Below are 23,339 nucleotides of genomic sequence, written 5' to 3' on the forward strand. Positions count from 1 at the left end.
TTCATACATCACACACACACACACACACAAACACACACACACACACACACCCTACATAGCATAGCTGGGACTATAGGTATTCTTTATCCATTTATTTTTATTTATGATTTTTTTTCTCATGGAGGTAATTAGGTTAAACTTTTTTGAGTGATTCTAAATCTTACTTAGGTATCCCTGCAGGGTTCAGCATCTTGATGTCATCTGTAAACAAGAACATTTGGGGTACTTTAAGGTAAACTGTCAAGAATTTCTCTTCCATTTTTACTCTGTGTTAAACGTCTTCCATGATGGTGGTGTAAACACATTTTCTGGTTTTGTGCATCACTTGATTCTGTTGTCAGAGTTATCTCTGATACATTTTTCAATGAAACTTGTTTGATTTTTGACAAATGGGAGATACCTTGTTGAAGCTTTCGTGTCAGTGTTTTGATCTCCTAAATTAGTCAGTTGGCATTTATTAAGCACTTGCTATGTTCCCTGCGCTGTGCTAAGTAAGCGGTGGATATAGAAATGCAAGATATGTTCTCTGCTCTCAAGTAGCTCACAATCTAATAGAGGAGCTCCCAGTCAAATGGATTTATGTTTTTGTTTTATATTCAGACACTGGTAACCACAATGTGATCTTGTATTCCCTAAACCTTTTAGTCACTTGTGTGATGTGGTCTTCTGTGGAATATCATCTGTAGAAGTCTGCTTATTTCTTTCTCATACCTTCAACAAGAATGCCCATGATGAAGGGATAGGTTTGCGAAGTAGATACATTGGTCCATAGTTACTGATATTCTCTTATTCATGATTTTTTTTGATAGTAGCTCCACTGCCATTGATGGAGGAAAGAGTTTGTTATTGAAATCTTTCAAGATAATTTCCATTTCATCTCTTTGTCCATCCAGTTTCTACCTTAAATTCTTTGAGGATGATTCTCCCCTGCATTTTGCTATTTTTTGATGTATATTGATCATAATCTTCAACCATTCTCCTTTACAAGATTTTACAAATGAGTTAATATTCTAAATGGTTGTTCTTTTGGCTATTACAGCTTTATCCCTGATAATAAGATCAAGTGTTTGCTGAGGGCACCTAGTTTCTTTTGTTCTCCTTGTTGTGGTAATTTGTTTCATCAAGGAAGCAGTCAGTTAATTGAAACATAATTGGTTAAAATACCTTAGGATATGGTTATACTTTGTGTTGATATCTATTCCTTTATTCATTTTTCCATTTTCAGATATTTATAGTTTGTTTAAATAGGTCGCGTTGGAGTTGGCCCAAATTTATACCATACCCTCTCATTTTTATTCTTTCTTCTTCTCATAGATTTTTGCATTTGCTCCGAATCAAGGCTTTTGATTATACAGAGGTAGTTTAGAAATGACTCCCACATTAATAACTAGTTATTTCCTTTCTGTTGACATATAATCAATGAAAATTTTTTTGTGATATTTACAGAATCACAGAATTTCAGAGTTGGAAGGGATCAGCAGCCATCTAGTCCAGCCCACACCTGAAAAAAATCGTCACTGTAACATATCATCCATCTTCTGCCTGACACTCTCCGAGGAAGGAAGCCTACCACCTCCCAAGGTAGCCCACTTTACTTTTTGGACTGTTCTAATTATTAAGAAATTTGTCTTTACATCAAACCTAAATTTGTCTTTCTGCAGCTTCCACCCATTACTCCTGGTTCTGCCCTTTGGGACAGTTCGACGGTTAATCCTCTTCCAGTTATCATATACCACCTGAATTCTTTCTTTTTCAGTTTCAAAATCTGCCTTCAACTGCCTTCAAAAATCAGTTCTTTCAACTGATCCTCATATGAAATGGGTGTTTTTTTTTTCAATTAACTGTATTTGCGTTATATAAAACACAGTCGCACAATTGGTTCAGTTTTTTAAAATACTAGATACACTCAAGCTCTCTATGTGTTTGGAAGTTACTTTTGTTTATATGAAATAAAGCTTTAAATACTTTTCTACAACAGAGACCACGTATCAGGAAGGCCAGGACAAACACAAACTAAGGAATGGAGTTTTCCCAAAGCTGCCATGTGAAAAGTTGATTTCCACATACATGGATGTGTTTGTTCTCTTTGCTATAGGAAATCCAAGCAGAGATATAAGCCCTGTGACTTGGCCCTCTGTCTGCCTCAATTTCTTATCTTGAGATGATGATAACACCTACCTCCCAAGGTTGTTGTAAAGATCAAATGAGATAATATTTGTAAAGCACTTAACACAGTGCCTGGCTATAAATGCTAGCTGTGATGCTACTGCTGCTGCTATGAGGCATTTTATCATTGTCCTCTTTGGCATGAAAGACCAATAATGGGATTTTGTAGTTAGAGAATTACTTAACAAGTAGTTAAGTAACTTTTCCTGTATAATTCTAAATAGTTTTCTGGGACAGTTTGGCCAATTTATAGCTTCACTGATAGCCTCTTAGGACTCCTGTCTTTCTTCAGCTCCTTCACCATTGCCTGTTTCCATATTTACCAACTTTGTCCATTCGAAGGGTTGTTTTAATTTGCATTTTCATTATTACTTATAATTTGGACCATTGTTATTCATATGCTTATCAATAGTTTGTATTTCCTGTTTCAAAAACTGTTTATTCATATCTTTTGATCAAGGATTCAGTGTAGTGCTATGCAAAGACTATTGGATCTAGAGTCTGTGGGTCTGAGGGCTTAGGTTTAAATCCTACCTACCCCTTGGTATGTCCTTGGATAAACCACTCATCCTCTCCAGGCCTCAGTAGACTTAGTTGTAATGTGAGGTTGTTGGACTAGATGACCCTGTGGATTGTATTCTGAGATGCTAAGTTATATTTATCTTTTGGGTAATAACTGTGTTTTATATGTTTATTTCAGTTCCTTGTAGAATCATTAATTCATTTGCACGGTTACCAACATGAAGGTAGAGGTTGGTATAATCGATGGCCAGCAGACCCTGGTGACCTAATGTAGTACTTGTAGGACACTTAGCAGCTTCTGATATATGTATGAAATGGAATATTTCATCCCCTTTCTCTTTATTCTTTGAGGTTTCTGTCTTTTTTTTTTTATTTTCTGATGAATTAATAGGGGCCCAACATACCTTGTCCCCCTATCAAATTATACCTTTGCATTTTTTTCCTATGGCTTTTATTGTGTTTCTCTAATTCAATATCTTCCTTTTAAAAAAAAAAGGCTCTTTTTTATACTTTCTCTTATGTTTAGTTAACGAATAAGATAAAATACTCTGAAGCTTAAAGAGTCCTCTGTGTGTTTTTCATTTGTTCTTTCCTGCAGGAATTATTAGCAGTGCCCAGGATTTGAGCTCATACTTTGAACGTTGTGTTTTTTTAATGTATTTATGTTAGGTTTATGCCCACTAGAACACTTGAATCTTGGGCATAATGTTTGTGGGAGTGGAGCATATTTTTATCAGATTTCTCTTTCTGTTAGTTTTGTAGGCTGAGGGTAGCAGGTGCATTTGATAGATTCAGTTGTAGATCCTTTTTGAATAGAAAATAAGGAATAGACTCCTAAAAATGAATCCTACTTTACTAAGTAACATTTTTGTGACTGCTTTTTAGTCATTGTCTATAGATTTAATCCCCGCCACTCCATTCCCTTGCATTCAATTAAAAAACAGACATTAAGAGCTGTTATATCCTCTTAACATATATAAAGGGAAATATTAACAAAAATGAAATACTTCCTACTCTCAAGGAACCTATGTTCTACTGGGGTATACAACATGCACAGAGATAAGTAAATACATGGTAATTGTAATTTAATGATCATCATCAGTGACGGTTTCACCTTATACTTTATATCACTAAAAATTCTATCACATTTCTAGCATTTCTTCAGTTTTCCTCTTGCTTTAGTTCCTGATTTTTTTTTTTAGGTCTCTTAATTATTATACATATTTCAGTAATAAAATCCAAACTAATATGTTATATTTGCAAGTTAAGTTCTTTATCTAACGCAGCACGTTATAATGTCAGTATCCTTCTGTGTATGGGGAAAAGGGAGCAAGACAACCAGTCACCTATTGTTCAGATGTCCATGGGGTAGCCTTTAGCAATTTGATCCCACCCAAAATTTTTAAGCGTGCCTAATGTAAATTAACATGTCACCTTCACAGTCAAGGTAAACATAAGAGATCATCACTCTAATTTAATGATATTTTCTCGCTTAAAAGAAATTGAAACCTAAAAGAAGCTAAAGATTAAAAGACAATCATGTGAATGAGATACTCCTCTCAGTTGGCCATCCCTAGTTGGATGTGAAGCAATATCTGTCATGGAGGCTACTTTGTCTGGCAGGGTGGAATTGGGTCCTGGAAATGACCAAATGTTTCAAAATGTGGTGTGAGTGGAGGGAACTAGCCAAATGTTTTTCCAGGAACAGGAATAAGTGAGTTAATTGGGTGTGCAATAGAAGGGAGAATGGGTTTCTTAATACATTCCCTACAAATAATCGTTGGAAGTTAGGTAGGGTTGGGAGAAAAAAAAGTGTTAAGAAGGGGATGCTCAGGTAAAAGGGGCTGCTGGCGTAATGTGGTTTGGAGTGAGGTAGAGATGGCCTGAAGAGCAGATAATGTTCATTGAATGATGAATTCTTGCAGAGAGCTTGTGCCAGTTCAGATTTCTTTGATCACTTTGATTATTTTGCGATCAGATCTGAACTTTATGCTATTGTGTATATGTGGAACAACCTTGTAATCTACATTTGGTTCTGTCGTCATTCAAAATTATGCATCAATTCTTCCTCTCCTCTCCCCCAAAGACTCCCTTCAAGCTATACCTAAGCTGTCCCCACAGTAATTCTAGGAGGAATAAGCCATAATCCCTAGCATATAACAAAAGGGGAAGAGACATAGTTGACAAGTTAATGGCATATACTTTATTTCTACTAGAATACAAGATCCTTGAGAATGTACACTTTATTTTTTTAATTCGACAATTGTTATATTATTGAGAAGTATTCTGTACCTCTGAAATGATTTGAGATGGCTTCCAGATTAGAAAGCAATACTAGTCATTTCAGGGAGACAGTGGAAGGAACAGATTCCTTGAGGTATGAGGAATGAGCAATAAAAATAAATATAATTTATGTTTAAATTATTTATATATTATATTTATATATTTATTATATATTATATTTATATATTTATTATATATTATATTTATATATTTAAATTTAAATATTAAAAGTAAATAAATATAATTTAAATTTTCCTTATAGTTAAGCCAAAAAGCAAACACATTTAAGGGTTATGGTTTTCCCTCTTAACATAAGAAAACACATACTGTTTATCGGTACAAAAACGTTTTTCTCAAACTAAACTCAGGCAAGGATCATTATGTGGTTCCCTTGTATAAAGGACATTGAGTAATGTAGTATGAAGAACTGCTATTCAGTAGGACATTTTTCATATTAACCCTTTCTGAAGGTGATAACATAAAATCAAATCGTAACATGGTTGTGGCTTCTTCACAAGTGACTGGAAAAATGGCTTAGGTCCTACGCTTTGTCACTTTGATCAAAGTCATTAAACATTTGTTAGTTGTCTATCATGTTATAAGCACTATTCTAGATACAGTGGAAGCCTCAAAACAGGTAAGATTGGACCCATTCCCTCGTGCAATTTATGATCTAGTATCAGGAATACAGCCGATCCTCAAATATGGGTTGTTTTCTGAGAAACTGATGATAAATATAAGGATAGAACCTGAAAACCTGGATAAATGAATATTGTATATTAAAATTAGTGTTTTAATAAGAGTCCAGACCTTTGGAGAAGCTTATTTATTTGGTTGTCTTTCAGATCTATTAATAAGCATAGGCTAGGTTAGATAAGTGAAATAGGAGCATTATGATTAACAATTACTACTGTTGCATAGGACGTTTAGGTGTTGCAGTGGATAGAGCATTGGTCCTGGAGTTGAGAAGACCTGAGTTCAAATCCAGCCTCAGACATTTACCAGCTGCGTGACACTGTGCAGGTCACTTAACCCTGTTTGCCTCAGTTTCCTCAGCTGTAAAATGAGCCGGAGAAATGGCAAACCACTCTAGTATCTTAGTCAAGAAAACCCTAAACATGAGGTCATAAAGAGTTGGATACTACTGAAAAAGGACTGAACAACAACAATTTGTTGCATGAAACTAAAATTAGATGGCATCCCCCTTAACATTTTAATATGAAAAATATTATTTTCAAAGTTAAATTAAATATTCTGTTCTAAACAGTGATAAGTGATATTGACAACAAATTACTTTAAATGACTGATGTTAATGTCATGTGTGCTCAGTGAAGGATATCTTTCTGGTAGATTAGAAACCAATTATTATTGATACGGTAAGAAAGAAATACCTTAATAGAACTTTTAAAAGATCGTGGACCATCTAATCATGTCATATGTGAAGTCTGTATCATGCCCCTGGGCAGTTAGGTGGCACAGTGGATAAAGCATCAGGCCTAGAGTCAGAAAGACTCAACCCTTTGGAGCTGATGAGATCACTAATATCCCTGAGAGAAGGCTCAAGATAGCATTTTATAGTGTACCTCCAAGTAGGGAGTGTATCTAGGTAGCACAGTGGATAGAGTGCCAGGCCTGAAGTTAGTAAGACTCATCTTCTTGAGTTCAAATCTAGCCTCGGATACTTACTAGCTGTATGACCCTGGGCAAGTCACTTAACCCTGTTTGCCTCAGTTTCCTCATCTGTAAAATGAGCTGGAGATATGGCAAACCACTCTATTATCTTAGCCAGGAAAAACCCAAATAGAGTCAGTCATGACTGAAATGACTGAACAACAATAAAGTCATGCCCCACTCAGTAAACGCCACTTACTCTCTCTAGCCTCCAGGATCAAATATGAATCCTCTGTTTGGCGTTCAAAGCCCTTCATGACCTTTCCCTCCCCTCAACCTTACCAGTCTTCTAATGCCTTATAACACTTTTCTCCCCCAGGTCCCTACCTTTCAATCCAGTGACAATGGCCTCCTTGATGTTCCTCAAACAAGAAATTCCATCTCCCAACTCCAGGCATTTTTACTGGCTGCCCCTTTTGTCTGAAATGCTTCCTCTCATTTCTGCCCCTTGTACTCCCTGGCTTCCTTCAGGTCCCAACTAAAATTTTACCCTCCACAGGAAGCCTTTCCTATCACCTCTTAGTACCCTCTTTTCATTGATTATTTCCTATTTATTCTGAATGTACCTTCTTTGTACAGTTATTTTGTATGTTGTCTACCCCCATTAGACTGTGAACTCCTTGAGAGCAGGGACTGTCTCTTACCTTTCTTTGTATCCCCAGCATTTATCACCTAGCCTGGCACAAGCTAGGTGCTTAATAAATGTTTGTTGACTAACAGCTAGAGAGTTTGTGAAATTATTGTATTGTAGTTCAGTTGGATTTGAACTAAAATAATCATTTATTAAACTACTACAATGTGGAAGGTACTATTAGGCACCGGGGGGCATAAAACCAGAAATGAAACTGTTCCCACCCCAAGAGTTGGCATTTTACCTGGTGAGAGACAGCTTGTACACCAGTAAGGAACTACAGAGTAATTTTAAAAGGGAGAGTGTGCTAATAAAACTAAGGGAGGTGGGAGAATCCAAAGGTCGAATGTAGGAATGGCGCTTGAGCTGAGCTTTAAAGGAAGCTAGGGATTCCAAGAGGCAGAGGTAAGGAGGGGGAGCTTCTGTAAAGGCAGAGAGGTGGTTCTGTGTACAGGGAACAGTGAGCAGACCTGTTTGATTTGAAATGAGGGTGTGTGGAGGGGAGTCATTTGAAATAAGAAAGGAAAGGCAAGTGGTACCTAGATTGTAGAAGGGTTTGAATGCCAAACTGAGCATCTTGTTTTTCATCTTGGTAATAAGGAGTCATTTTGCTAATCTAGGCAACTTCTAAGGACTGAGAAGAAGACGACTGGAAAGAGCACAATTAAGGAAAAAAACTGAAAAATTCTACCTTGCTCAATTATAGTGTCAGAATTTAGAGCTAGAAAGGATCATTTGGAGTAGGGTGTGAGATGGTCTGCTCTCTGTTTAAGATGTGTATCTGGAAGCTGAGAGACAGCCCAGTGTAGCAGATAGAGGGGAGTCCGGAAGATGTGGGTTCACTTCCTGCCTTAGACACAGGAGCTTTGTGACCTTGGGAAAGTTACTTATCTTCAGTGCCTCAGGGATCCTCCAAGATGCTGTAACTTTAAATTATAGAATAGTTGCTAATCTGCTTTGGAAGTGGTAGTTTTCTCATCGGGAATTTCCTACACCAATAAAATCATAGGTCTGGATCCCTGTCCCCTCCTCCCCCCCAAAAGATCATCTAGTCATTCATTTTTAGGAAGGTGGTCAAGCCAGCTGTGTTTACTCTTTCATTCCTCTCTGGGCTCTGATCTTGACTCTCTTGACATTTTTCTCTAATGTGATCCAACTGCCTTCTCACCACCGATGATCACTTTACTCTCTGGTCCTTTCCTCTGATCGGTCAATTCCTTCTGGAACCTCCATTTTAAGGAATGTTCCTAGACCAGCCTCTTTCCCTTCCTTATTCGTCTTTGGGTCCTTCTCCTAACTCTCTAGACTTCTTTTCTCTTTCACGGTGGGACATGATGGAAAACTCAGTCCACGCCCTATGTATTCCTATGGGCCCATAGTATATAGATAATGGATAGTATCCCTTATTATCAGGTAAGTGTAATAATGCTTATCATTATTTTTAGTAAGCTTTTGTGCTAGATTTGATACTCTCCTCCTTTTTGGGCTCAGACAATGTCTTATTTACTTTTATATTCCTTTCGGGACTTAGAACTGCATATGTTAGGTTCTTAATAAATGCTTATGATTGAATTAGGTAATTCTGTACTCTAGCACACACCAGTTCAGTGATTGTTCCTCCATTATAGAGCTGTTTGCTCCTGTTTGAGTTAGGTGAGACATGAACCAAAGAAGAGAAAACAGACCTCTGTCAATTTTAAAATTGTTTTTCTCTCACGTTCATAGCCATATCTCTCCCACTCCCCCCCCATTTTGTTTTAAAAAAAATTACTGTGATGTATTTTCAGTTCTCTATCAGATAAATATTCCCTTCTTCTCACCTATCTCCATATACATATCTTTTGAAGAATTGTGGTCAGTTCTTATGTTGTTCCTTACTTATCAGCCAAGTTATGCACATTTAACTGCTTTATAATCTTCTTTGTAATTGAGTTATTTCAGCCTGCTTTGCTCTGAATCCCCTGTATTTTATCAGCATCTAGAAGTAAGCAGCAAAAATGGATATTACCCTGCTTGTATACCTTTTATTCTTTTTTCTACTCCTGATTTTGCCTCATACTCCTTATTGAACTAAAGCCAGCCAGACATCATTCTCCCAACCACTTTGGCAATAAATGAATACCCTGCCTAGAACTATCAATGCCATGAGCTGTAATAGCATCAGCAGCATTTCCTAGATGAAAAGAAAGGAAAATGTAAGAGGAGAACAGTGTGGAACAAAATAGTACATTCTTTAATTGTATGGTGGACTTTCCTTGCCACACAAAGTAAACCCTCTTCCCTGAAACCTCTCCCACAGCTTCTGTCATCCTGAAGTGTCATGCCCTGGCACTAATTCGAATAGTAAGAGAAGTATGTTTCTTGTTTAAACTTTAGAGACTATTCTCACTTTGTTCCTAACAGTGTTTCTTCCTACCCAGCCCCCCCCCCCCCCCCTCCGCTGCCCTTCCCCTTCCCACTCTGATCATGCCTTGCTATCAGATTCTGTAACCATGTAAGCTGGGTAGGAGATCATTTCGTCGGAAATTAGATGGGCTCAGGTGGTAAATGCTCCGTGCCTCCATGTGTAACATCTGATGCAAGTTCTTTAGTTTTTTTGCTATTTCTGTAACAGCCGTTGGTCTCCTTTTAACAGCTCATTCAGTGGAGATGCAGGAGGAAGGGATGAGTAGGCCTTTGGTGGTATTCATCATGGCTTTATTAGTTTCACAACTTTTCTCTGATTGGCAGTGAGAAACATACTGCTTCTGGATGGTGCTGAGCTTAGTGTAAAATATGCCAGCGGGAGACCTAGGCTTGCTTTCTTTTCATTTGGTTTGTAGAAAATGGACCTATACCCACACCTGTCTTGTGTATTATAGAGAGAAAGGCTACACCTACCAGGAGCTAATGGCATGTTGGCATTTCTTTGCCACCAGAGACAAGTTAGTTTATTTAGTTGAAGCCTCCAACAGCACAAACCTGGTTCTCTTATTTTTGTTACATTCACTTATTTTTGCTATAAAATTGAATAGGAGAGAGGACTTGGTTTTCCTGTTTATGTCTGTGGCAACTTTCTAGATAATTTGTGGTTTATTCCTTTCAACAGTTTTGCCTTTTTATCAGTGTTCTGTTTTCCTTGTGAAGGGCCTAAAATGTGTACCTTCTAATATCATCTCTTATAATCACATATTTAATTTTTGGGAATGAGAGACAGAAATATTACTGACATAGCTGTCACTGAATTTCATCCTAATGACTCTTCCCTGATGATATTCCCCTCTTCTTTTATTTTGGGGCTATATTTTTGTGTCCATCTTTCTCTGTGTTCTCTGATTTAAAATGACATGATGTGATTATAAATGTTGCTGGGGATAGGTAGCTGAATGATGTGTGTTGATTTTATGACTGATCTTTTTTTTAAACATTCGTTTCACTAATGATTTTAAAAAAGAGAAATTTTTACTTGCATTAATTTCTTCAGGAAATGGATGTATTCTTCAGAATAACTTGTATTTCTTGGGCCTTTCAAGACCTGTCACAGAAAACAAAATGCTAACCTGGCTTTAAAGTGGGGAGGGGGGAAATCCACCCTACCCCCCGTATTACATTATTCTTTGTTCTTTATGTGCATCAAAGTGACAATCCCACACTGTCTCAATTGAGGGAGTCTAGCACAAAAATCAAAAACAGCCTGGTGCTGCTATAGGCTGGCAGCCAAAATGTTTTGTGCAGCCCAGTTCTGGCAACAGTTTTCCTAGGCAGAGGGGTCTACCCTCACAGCATCTCTAACGGCTAGCAGCCTCAGTCTCGCCTACTTCTACCAATTCTGTTCCTTCTCGTCTCCCTTTCTTTCTTCACTCAGACCACAACCGTCAAATAAAGTATTTTCTTAAATAGAAACATCATTCTCTACACAACTTCCACATTTAGTAAATGGCAAATTGCCTTTACATTGTTTCTTGCAGAAGATTGTGCTAAATTCTGCCTTTTCCAGCTTATTCAGAGTTAAGAGCTCTCTTACAAAGCTCCTTCCCTGCCAATGCTTTGCCTGGAATTTCTTTGAACATTCTCTCTGAGTATTGTTGACTTTGATGATAATAGTTCCATGACAGACATTTTGATTGGTAGGCATCTTGTCTACCTCACATCTCATCATTTGAACTGAAAATTTTGAGTGTTATTTGTATGAAGGGTATAACTTTATGTGAAGAATTCTGTCAAAGGGGCCAAAAGAAATCATTTTAAAGGATTTTCTAAATTATAATCCAGAGTTAACACAGCCTTCCTACAGACTGAATTATATTCAGGTCAGGAGATAAGTATCTAGTGGATAAGCAGGTAATCTCTGGTTAAGTCAAGGAATATGCCTTTTAAAATGTATTTTTCCTTATAATTCAAATAACAGCTAAAATATAGTAAATGCTTAAGTCACCAAGTCTCCTTAATAACCAGCTACAATTAATTCTATCCTTTAGACTCTGAAGGGATATGAAAATGTGAGAGTGGAGATGGTTTAGAGAACACAGACTACATTGTCAGTACAAGCAAGCGTTCTATGAAATTCCTCAGAATGTTAATCAAAATACAAATGTGTTTTGTTTTATTAAGCAAAAATTATTTCCTCACGAATGGTGCTTTTTGAGTGATATATTTTAAAATCAGCCTTTTCCTAGTTAATACCTAAATATGGAGACTAAAATCTTTTTTAGAAATGAAGGATTGATATTGTTTTGACTGAGTTTTATTTTTAAAATTGTCAATGGTTTTTGGCAATAATGAAAATTACTTTAGTAGGAAATACTCATGTATTTTTGTAACAGTGTAACAAATGTGACTGAAAAGAAAGTAAACAGTGGTTCGTGTTAGAATTATTAATGTGAAACATTTTTACATGCCATATATTCTGAGAAATATATCTACCATAGATACATTAAGATGAATGTGTCTAGCCTAACGACACCTTTTTTTCCTCCTAGATTTATTTTTAATTCAGTAAAGTCTTTCAAACCATCAAATAGATTTTTTAAAATACAGATAAAATCAGTAGTCCGTATTAAATAAACTCACCTGTTATTTTCTCTCATTTTAAAGACAGGTTCAACAACATATTGGCTCATTATTTTAAGAAAACAAACAGAAATAGTCAAGTTGCTTTGTATGCTCAAAACACGTTAAATAAATACTAGGGTTCTCCTTCCCCCTGTCCCCATGTCACCTCTATTAGTGTCTTTAAAAACAAAAACAAAAAGCCTTGCATGTAAGTGGATTTCTCTCATTTAAGCCCTTGTAAATGTTCTCTAAGAAGGATGCAACTTCTGGAGCTGGTAATAATAATGTAAGGCTGTTGAAATGAAGCTGAGTGAGAGCATCTTAAGTTATATTAATGTAGTCCCTGAATTAACATTTTGGGGCTTTGAAATATGACAATAAGGAATGTTAAAGAAACTGTTTATTTACTGGGTCCAGGACAGCCTAAGGCTGTCAACTTTCCTCACACGCTGTCAAGGTGCCAAGGTCCTTTAATAGTTTGCTCTGAAAATACCAGAGAGAAAACACACAGCAAACAGATGTACCTAAGGTGCTGTGTTTGTGTGTGTGTGTGTGTGCGCGCGCGTGCGTGCACGCTCTATGCCCATTAAATACTAAGGACTTTTTCTTCTCCTTCACTGGTGCCTTTTTTTTTTCTTACTGTCATTGAAATGTATTGTTTTAGCTTAAGTCCTGGCAAACTTTCTGTATTAAGTAAAATATGCCTTCTAGGGTCAAAATACAAGCAACACAGCTTGTCAAGTGTATTGTTGCTATTACCATAAGTGAATGGAAACCAAAAGCGATATGCTTTTAGTAACTGGAATGTTACATCTGCTTCTACAAAATACTATAGAGGTGGAAGAGAAATTTTCAGTATATTATAGCTGATTTAGGAATTTCATTTTTGAAAGAAAATTTAGCTATGGCACTTTGTGTTTTTAGTATGATAATTAAGTTTTTTTCAAGGAACTGTGATGTATTAAATATGTTCTTTCAGGCCAGGTATGGGAATAATAAAGGCAATGGAAGAGATCACCAAAATGAATACAGTAAAGTAATAATTAGACATAATATATTTTACCTTTATTTTAATTTAAATATGGCTCCATATTCCAGAGCATAGCTCCTGAGTAGGTGGTTAGAATATCTTAGGCTTATATCAAATTGTTGGCAGTAGGATGCTGTGATCATTAATGGTTACTAAATTTACCCTGTCAGAAATGCAAGGCATCTTCTCTTAAGCACGGGATAAAGAGTTTAGTGTCAAAATTCAGAAGAGAGTGTTAGGTGAAAGGGCTCATGTTAATTCAACTTTAGGAATTTTGAAAATTTTGGAAAACTTTTCTGATTTCTTGTCATACCTCGTCATTTTCTTCTGCAGACTACATACACATTCCCATGTATTTCAGATATTTTCTATGGCTTTTCACATTGCTCACTTTTTAGCCATAGCACCATATGAATTCTCTCTTTCAGGTTTACACTGCATATCTTAAGCTGCTGATGATCTAAGTAGATTTTAAGGTAAAATGACATCTAGCATTTTGAGTTATTTTCATTTGATGCTGGAAGATTTTTCTTGCCTGCTTTGAATCTTCTCATATTTCCTATTAAAAACAATCCATTAATATATAGCTAGTACAAATAAATTAATGGTTTGGCTATCACAGCAGTTGAAATGCATCAAAAACTGGGTACTACAATACAATTTTATTAATGAATGATCTACATTGGTTCCAGCTGTGTCCATGTGATTAGGCCTTCACTAGGCAACAATGGGTATTTCCCTATTGCTTTTATTTGATTTCCAAGAATGTGTCATCTGTTACATAAACCCCTGCCAATATGCCCCATGTAAAACTGTTTTTTAAAAAAAAAATTCTGAAGCATAAGTTGAATACCCACACATATTCCTGCTGAAATATTGTTTCCAATGAATAGGGGCCCAAGTTCCTGTGTCTGGTGCTGCATACCAAAAATCCCAGAATATAAATTAAAGTATAGACTTATTAAATTTATCAGTAAATTTTAGGAAGTACAGTTGCCTGGTAATGCTAAAGATAGATTATTTTCACTTTTGCATTTCTATCTTAATATTTTATTACAGCACTATAATGTGTTATAGAGGTGGACAAGCCTGCAGATTGAAATGGGGATAGTCCAGATTGTTCCTTTCCCTAGACCATATGGTATAGTTCTAAAAGCCTTTTGTATGCTGTCTGTTCAGTTTATTGTAAACTCAATCTTTAGTGCACCTAAAAAGATAACCAAATAAAAGTGAGCTAGAGAAAAAGGGCCTCGTATTATTTAAGGACCTTAGAAATGCTGATTTTAAAGAAGGTAAGATCAGAAAGGATTTCAGCAAATGTTACAAAGAAGGTAGCACAGTCACCACTTGAAAGCTTTTAGGTGGGCATCACTTTACTAATAATGGCTCCTGAGTGTCGTTTCATAAGTTGATAAGATTTGTGTTTTCTGGCCATAAATATCTTATTTGTTCCCTTGCTGCCTTCAGCAGGTAGATGTAATATGTTATGTATATTCTTTATTCATTTTGACCTCAGAAGCAGCCTTGACCTCTGAGTTATCACAGATTTCACTTGGATGGGACATAAGAGGTCATTTAGTTCAACCCTCTCATTTTATAGAAGAGGAAACTGTGTCTTAAAGAGGTGATTTGATTTTCCCAAGTTCCCATATGTAGTAAGAGTCGGTACTTGACTCTAAATTCAATGATTTTTGTGTCATACTCTGGTATCTAAGCTTCGTGAGGAATTGAGGAAAGCATGATGGCTAACCTTAACCTTATTTGCTATTCCTAGTGTTCAGGATGGGTGATATTTTTTTTTTTATTTTACTAAATTTTATGGGAGTTAAAAGGTGACTTTGGTATCTTCACATGTTAAGATGAGGCTTATCGCTCCCTCTTATTTTAATACTTCAAAGAATTTACAATTTCATCTTTGTGTGTACTCATTCTACCAAGGTGGTCCACAGTCTGTCTGTACCTCATTATGTACAAGTCTTTCTCATATTTTCCCATTAATCTTCATAAAGTATCTCGCCAATAAACGATAGATTCTTTTTATTCTTTCACTGTTTCCGGCATACCAACATACCATTCAAGTTGTCCATCTATCATCTTCCATTCTTCGTACATGACCAACTCACTTCCTTTTGTGATCCTATATGACTTTAGGAATTTCCTGTATGTCTCTTACATGTAAACTGTCATTGGTAACATGCTGCTGCCTCCTTACCTTCTGTAGCATGAATCTTTCAATTGCCCTTGGCTTTATTTGTAATTTTGTTTCAGCAAAGGTTATGGTGTTCTGGGGTTTGTAGCCATATAGCATCACTGGGAGAACATTTGTGTTAAAAAAAAAAATGTTCTTGAAGTGGCAAACAGTTTGGTACTATTGAGAGTGCTGTGTCATTTCCCAAATGTAGTCAAAGTGGATTTGGGAGGAGGAGGAGGGAAGGACTGGAGAAGGAAATGGTCAGAATAAGTGAGAATTGGTCTAATTTATTTTAACCTTGGTTTATTTGTTTTTTTTTTTTTAAAGAGGTACTAGTAGATGGAGAAGAGCATTAGACACTACCCATTGCTTCTTGGCACTGGAGATTTGCAGTTGAAACCCTACCAAAAGAAAAAAAAAAGGCAAGCCTGTGAAACAAGATTCTATACTCTATCATTACCCTGAAACATTGAAAGGGTGACTGAGAGGAACTCACATGTTAATGGAATATGTAATTTTCCTTGGAATGGTCACAAATATATCTGAACAAAAAAGACAGAAAGCGTATATGTTGCATACGTGGTGGAGAAGAATTGAAACTACTGAATCTCTGTAACCAGTGTGCAATAGCAATTGTCCCCAAACAGTTTTCCTTGTGAAAATCTAATGCTTTAAAATTTGTCTGAGAGCCATATCTATTAGCAATCTTAGGGAAATGTACTAGGAATGAATACAATAGCATAGGGTCTCCCATGTAACAGCCACTCGATAAATGTTTGTTGAACAAATGAAGTATGATTAATTCTATTTTCCATCCTTTATGATTGAGAGTGATGATGTTCCTGTCCATGCATAGATAAAAACACTGGCACGAGGTCAACAGTCTTTTAAATGTTCCCTATCCATGTGAAGACTTTCCTTTGGCTTATGCTTCTGACTCCTCTTAGTCTGACTCCTCATTGTGACTCTGCCTTTGTGTTACATAAGCCAAACATCATCCTTCCTGAAAGGAGCCAAGGTATCTCTGTTTACTAGATAGATCTTGCCTGTTGGTTTTGTTTCTCAGAATGGCATAAATGGGCTTTATTGTTGAAGTTGTCAAACTTATAATTTTTCTTGCCTTTCTGTAGTTGTTTGTTTCATTTCGCCGTGTGTTCAGTATTTGGGTATCTCATTTATGTGCGTTTGTCCTACCTGGTATAGTGGCTCTGTGCCAAGCTTGGTTGTGTTGAGGAGCGGCTGAGTTCTGGGAGTATCTTACTGGTGATCTTATTCAACAATTTAGTAATCAATAGCACCCATAGGTGACACTGAATTAAATGCTCAAGAAGCTGGCTGCAGTGTCTGCTGCGGATCTAAGTGTTGGAGCTCTTGAGAATAAAATGTTGCACATTTTAGCTTTCCCTAGATTTTGGCACTTCAGTGGAAAAGCCTTGAACTTTTCAAAAATTTTATTTTTAATTTATGGCATAAAACAAACATTTCCATGACATAGTACAATAAAAAGATGATTGTACATGAAACTGCAAATCTGCCATGCACACTTGCCATTCCATTCAAATATGCAACAAAATTATCATGTAAATTTCATTTTTTCTCCCCCCCCACCCCAATTTAGATGATGGATATCATTAGACCCAAATAGGTGCGCGCGTGCGCGCACACACACACACACACACACACACACACACACACAATTCTATACATACTTCTATTTATCAGTTCTTTCTCTGGATGCAGATAGCATCTTTCTTCATATGTCCTTTATAGTTAATTTGGGTATTTATAATATTCAACATAACTTACTTGCTCAAAGTTGTTCTTAAAACAATATTGCTGTTACTGTATACGGTGTTTTTGGTTTTGCTCATTTCACTCTTCATTATTTTGTGCAAGCCCTTCTACGTTTTTCTAAAAATCACTGAGTTCTTCACTTCTTATAGCACAGTAGTATTCTATCACAGTCATATACTATACAACTTGTTCAGGCATTCCTCGAATGATGGGCATTCCTGCAGTTTCCAATTCTTTGCCACCACAAAGAGAGTTACTATCAACATTTTTACAACATAGAGATTCTTTTCCTTTTTCCCTAATGATCCTCAGAAACGGAAGTAGTACTATTGCTAGGTCAAAGTCTTACACTTTTTACTACTCTCCTTTGAAGAACATCCCAACTCCTTGCCCTTAAAATGAATTGTAGACAGTAGCTTTATGGCAGAATTGGGAGTTAGCTTTCACTATAATAATTGACTAATCTAATACTTTGGAAATCTGAAAGCCTTAAATTTTAATTACAAAATTTAGTTGTCTTGCAGTTGTGGTCTGTTAACCTTTCCTATTTTAGATTTCAAATCTGCGCAACACATCCTAAGGTAGTTTCCTGATTGCTCATTAGCCTGATCAATTTTAGTCTATTTAAAACAGCATCATGCAAGGAACTGGTAAATCTTGGAATGGAGGTATTAAGGGAAATAATAATGTATCTTGTCTGAATGTGCTGTGAGTAGCTATGTATATGTTAGATTCATGTATGCTTTTTGAAGAATGAAACACATTTTATCAAGTAATAAAGTGATTTCAAATTGTAACATCATGCTGTGGAACCTGTAGGGTTTTATCTTGTAATAAAGTGATATAAAGAGAAAATAGATTGGATACTACATATGATCACCTATGTATGTGTCCAACTAATAGCTAAAGAGAAGAAAAAATAACAACATAATGTATTATTCTATTTTATTGTAGATTATTTTTTGGCCATTCATAATCATTAATCCAAAAAGTTTACGTATACACAGTTGCATTTGAATTTTACAAGTCTTACCTTTTACCTCCAGAGAGCCAAGTTTAATCAGCCCTTTGAAACAATAAACCTCTGATAGAGCTACAATGCTTGTTTGACATTTGGAATTTGCTAGAAAAAAATTCATGAGTTGCTGATTTTTTTGTCAATAATAGTCTCACATTTATATAATACTTAAGAATTTACAGAGCATTTTTCTCTTATAAGTCCAGTGAGATAGATCTGATTTTACACATGAAGAAACTGAAGCTCAGAAAAACTAAGTGATTTGTCCACAGTCATCTGACCAGACTAGTCAATGGAGAACCACATAACTCAAGTCCCAAGGCTTCTGACATGTGTTCAGTTTGTATGGAGTTAATGGGATGGCCAAGTAAGAGTGTAATAGAAGAAAGAAGTCCAAGAGCAGAACCTTGGTTCACATCAGCTTTAATGTGCAGGGAGAAAAAAAGAGAAGACAAAGAGAGAGGAGTTACAGATGTTGGGAAAAAAAAATTAGTGAAGTCATATTTCCGAAGCCAAGAAGAGCATCCAGAAGGAAGAAGCAAGTCGTCAGCAGTGCCAGATTCTACAGGAGGATGAGACAAGGAGAATGAATATGGAATATTTGAGTATTTGGAAGTCATGGGTGATTATTGAGGGAGCAGGTTCAGTACTAGAACGAGGACATGAAGCAAATCATATTGAAAAGGTAGTGTTTGTTTAGGCAGCTTTTTCAAGAAACTTGGCAGTGGAAAAAAGGAAGGAGATGATAGTAGCTAAAGAGCCTAAGCCTTTAAAAAAAAATCTAAGTAAACCTTACACTCCTAAGCATTGTCCCCAGACCAAAGGTAGCACAAAATTTTAGTCAAACTTGGTTATTATTAGAGAATCAGTAACAAATCACCTGTATTTTCACTGGCTGTCCCCTGCACCTGCAATACTCCTCCTCCTCCCTAGTGCCCCCCCCCCCTGGCTTCCCTGGCTTCCTTTAAGTCTCACCTGCCTCCCACTGCGTCTGGGGCCATCTCCAGTTGTCCTTCTCTGTATCTTGCCACTGGAGTCAGATGACTCTGGAGGAGAGAAGGAGGCTGATGACTCTGCCTCACTTAAATCCAATTCTCTGGCAGGTCAAGGCATCACCTTCCTGATGTCATCGGTCTTCTTCAAGCATGAAGGAAGAACAACGACAAAAAGCAACCTCCTGTTAAGTATCCTTTCATGCTCTAATGCTAATGCCTTCCCTCTCTTTGCCCAGTATATATCTTACACGTACATAGTTGTTTGCAAGTTGTTAAACCTGTTAGAACGTGAGTCCCTTGAGAGCAGGGTTTGTTTCTGCCTGTCTTTGTATCCCTAGTGCTTACCGTAGAACCTGGCATATAATAAGTGCTTAAAAATGCTTGTTGACTGTTATTGTTTCCCTTCACGTCCAGCTCATTGTGACTGCATTTGGGGTATTTCTTCTCAAAGATACTGAAATATATGGCTGTTTCCTTCTCCAGCTCATTTTACAGATGAGGAGACCGAGGCAAACAGAATTAAGTGACTTGCTCAGGGTCACACAGCTAGTTGAGTGTCTAAGGCCAGATTTGAACTCAGGAAGTTGAGTCTTCCTGACTTCAGGCCCACCACTCTTATCCACTGCACCACATGACTACCCCCTCCTTGATTGACCGTGTGACAAAATGAAACATTTCTTATGTGTTAAATAACAGTTTTCCATTTTTCTTTTCTGAGAGAGGACTGAACTGAGAACTAGACAACTAGATAGGAGGAAATATGAGTAAAAAGAACAGAGAAGAACACATCCCAGTTGGAAGAACTCCTTCTCTCCATTACCATGATGGTGGTAGTGCCATATACAATGCCCATTTCTGGTTCTGATGGAAACAGAATTTAGAAAGCACCTAGAACATTTTTTCTTCAATCTAGTTGTCAACAAATATGGCAGAGTGAAGATAGACATCCATTATTACTGGAGGATTTAAGGCAGTTGGTGTTGCCTCATTACCTTCTAGTGTGGTGGAAAGAGTAGTTGGAGTTGGGTTTGGATTCCAACCCACAAAACCTATTAGCTGTGTGGTTGAGACCCAGTCGCTTGGCTTTCACTGAGGGTTAGTTCCTCATTGTAAAACTCTGTTACCAATACTTTTACTCTCTACCTCAAAATTTTTTTATTGTGAGGAAGGTGTTTTGCACAGTATAGTATGTTATAATGCAGGACTTGTAATGCTTTGTCTGAACTTCAAGAAGTTTCATCTTTTCTGTCCCATTTATGTCGATATCAAGTTGAAAAATCATGTATTTGTCTAAAAATTAGTACCTATTTTGATTATTTTTGATGCAACATCACCATTTTTCATAATTTCTTGAGTGGTTAAAACTTAACAAATTTTGACCTGGTTATTATTGAGTCAGTGACTCCATCGACAAGCTAATGTTTACTTTGCTCCTTACATATGTGGTGGGTTCTGTACTGTCCACTAGGGGTACAAAAACAAAACAGTCCCTGCCCTTGAGGAGCTTAAAGTTCTATCGGGTGAACAACATGTATACATAAAAGCAAATACAATGTATATAAGAGATAAATAGAAAACAATTTTGGGGAGACACCAGTAGCTGAGGAGGTTGGGAAAGAACCCATGTAGGAGGCGGAATGGAAGTTGAACTTTGAAGGGAGGTAGGGATCATAAGGGGCAGCTAGGTGGTGCAGAGGATAGAGTACTGGGTTTGGAGTCGGGAAGACTCATCTTCCTAAGTTCAAATCTGGCTTCAGACACTTACTAGCTATGTGACCCTGGGCCTGTCACTTAACCCTGTTTGCCTCAGTTTCCTCATGTGTAAAATGAGCCGGAGAAGGAAACAGCAATATGTTTCAGTATCTTTGCCAAAAAAACTCCAAATGTGGTCCCAAAGAATTGGACATGACTGAAAAACTACTGAATAACAGCAGCAAAGGATCATAAGATGGTGGCGAAGATGACCATATTCCAGGCGTGGGTTCTATGCAAATGTGAAGAAACAGGAGATAGAATTTTGTATAGGAGGAACAGTTAGTTCCTCGAAGTTCTGGGAGTAATGTTTAATAGGTCTATAAAGTAGTCTGGAATCAGTTTGTGAAGGTCTTCAAATGCTAAAAAGTGTTTATAATTTATCCTATAGATGATAGAGAACTGCTGAGTTTCTTGAGTAGGGGAGTGAAAATAGATCTGTGCATTAGGAATATGACTTGGGCAACTAGATGGAGGATGAATTGGAATGGTGTGAATCTTGGGGCAGGGAGACCAGTTAGGAGGCTATTACTGTATGTGAAAGGTGATAAGGATCTGAATTAGGATAGTTGTGCTTTGAATGGAAAGAAGGATATGAGTATGAAAAATGTCAGTCATGACAACTGGTTGGATGTGGGGGATGTGGGAGAATGAAGAATTGGGGATGATTCAGAGATTTCAAACGTGGGTAACTAGAAATATAGTAGTATTCTTGACAGAAATAGGAAAGGTAGTTAGAGGGGGATATTTGGGGGTAAAGATAATTTTGTTTTGGACATGCTGAGTTTAAGCTTTCTACATGATGTTGAATGGGAAATGTCTAATAGGTTTTTAGTGATGACTTGAATTCAAGAAAGAGACTAGGACTGAGATATTTAGATCTTGGAGTTATGTGCATAGCGATTACCATTGAACCCAAGATAGCTAATGAAATAATGAATTTGCAGTATGTAGGGCGAAAATAAGATAAGGTCCAGGATAGAACTTTAGTGGAGATCCTTAGTGAGAAGTCAGAAAATGAATGTTAATCCTGCAAAGGAGACCAAAAAGAAACACCTGGACCAGTAGGATGGTCAAACAACAGGATCACGAAAACCTGGAGAGGAGGGATGGTTTAGGAGAAGTTAGGCACAAATGTCGATTACTGCAGAGAAGTCAGGAAGGATGAGAACTGAGATCATTACTCTCCTTCCCCGACACACCACCTCCACTCCCATTAAAGAGGTCATTGGTCAGTTGAGTGATGCTGTCAGAAACAAGATTGCATGGTGCTAAGAACTGAGTAAAAAAAGTGGAAAGATAGTAGGCTAAAGGGATGAACAAAGCAAGTGAAAGTTTTTATAGAATCATGGCAACTTGGGTATATTTATAGGCACCTTAAGATGCACATCTATTATGAATAGTACTTATTCATTGGTCTAAAATAAGCTTTTTGAATAATTTTATATTCTTGCATTGAGAAAGAATGACTGTATTCTCACTTCCATAAAAAAAGTTTTCTCCCAATTAGTCCACCTAATTTAGGATAGCAGTGTGTTACAATGGAAGCACATTGGCTCAGGAGTCAGAGGAAGTGGATTCAAAACCCATCTCTATAGCTTACTAGTTATGTTAACTTGGGCAAATGACAACTTCCTGGAGCTTCAGCTTTCTTATTTGTAAAAGAAGAGGGTGGACTAGATGGCCCCTGAGGTCCCTTCTGGCTCTTAATTTGTGATCTCATGACCATGTGTCATCTCCCCCTCCCCCACTCCCCATATAGAACCATTACGTATCATTGTCATTCTTCTGAATACACGTCATAGAAAACTTTACTTCATGTATGTGTTGTTCAGGACTCTAAAGAGCCCTGATTCTTTGGTGTAAATTCTTCCCTACCAGCACAGATTGCAATCTCTCTCTACCTCTAATCAGCAGACTCCTGAATCTTTAATTCACGTCTTTACCTCTTTTCTGTGCATCAGACCTGTATTTCCAAATTCCTGAAGAACATTTTATTTTTCCAGTTATTTCTTTAGTATATTTAGAAATGGGTGTTGTATTTTGTCAAAAGCTTTTTCTGCATCTATAATCATACGATTTCTGTTGGTTTTGTTGTTGTTGTGGTCAGTTATGCTTACAGTTTTCCTAATATTGAACCAGCCTTGCATTCCTGGTAGAAATTCCACCTGGTCATAGTGTATTATCCTGGTGACAAATTACTGTAATCTCTTTGCTAATATTTTATTTAAAATTTTTGCATTAATATAGTCATT

The 23,339-nt window shown here is 36.9% G+C and overlaps 1 protein-coding gene across 4 annotated transcripts in view; it reads left to right on the plus strand.

The window, feature by feature from the left end:
- The first annotated feature begins 1,446 nt into the window (after positions 1–1,446).
- GTDC1 (glycosyltransferase like domain containing 1) overlaps positions 1,447–23,339 on the plus strand; it is a 351,898-nt gene continuing 330,005 nt past the window's right edge. For 2 of the 4 annotated variants that reach the window (XM_036746192.1, XM_036746191.1), the window contains exon 1: positions 1,447–1,581. The gene's annotated coding sequence lies outside the window, so the exon portion shown is untranslated. The remainder of the gene's footprint in view (positions 1,582–23,339) is intronic. The other 2 variants (XM_036746194.1, XM_036746193.1) reach the window with 1 other exon arrangement.

Source organism: Trichosurus vulpecula, chromosome 2, assembly GCF_011100635.1.
Source record: "Trichosurus vulpecula isolate mTriVul1 chromosome 2, mTriVul1.pri, whole genome shotgun sequence".
Taxonomy (NCBI): domain Eukaryota; kingdom Metazoa; phylum Chordata; class Mammalia; order Diprotodontia; family Phalangeridae; genus Trichosurus; species Trichosurus vulpecula.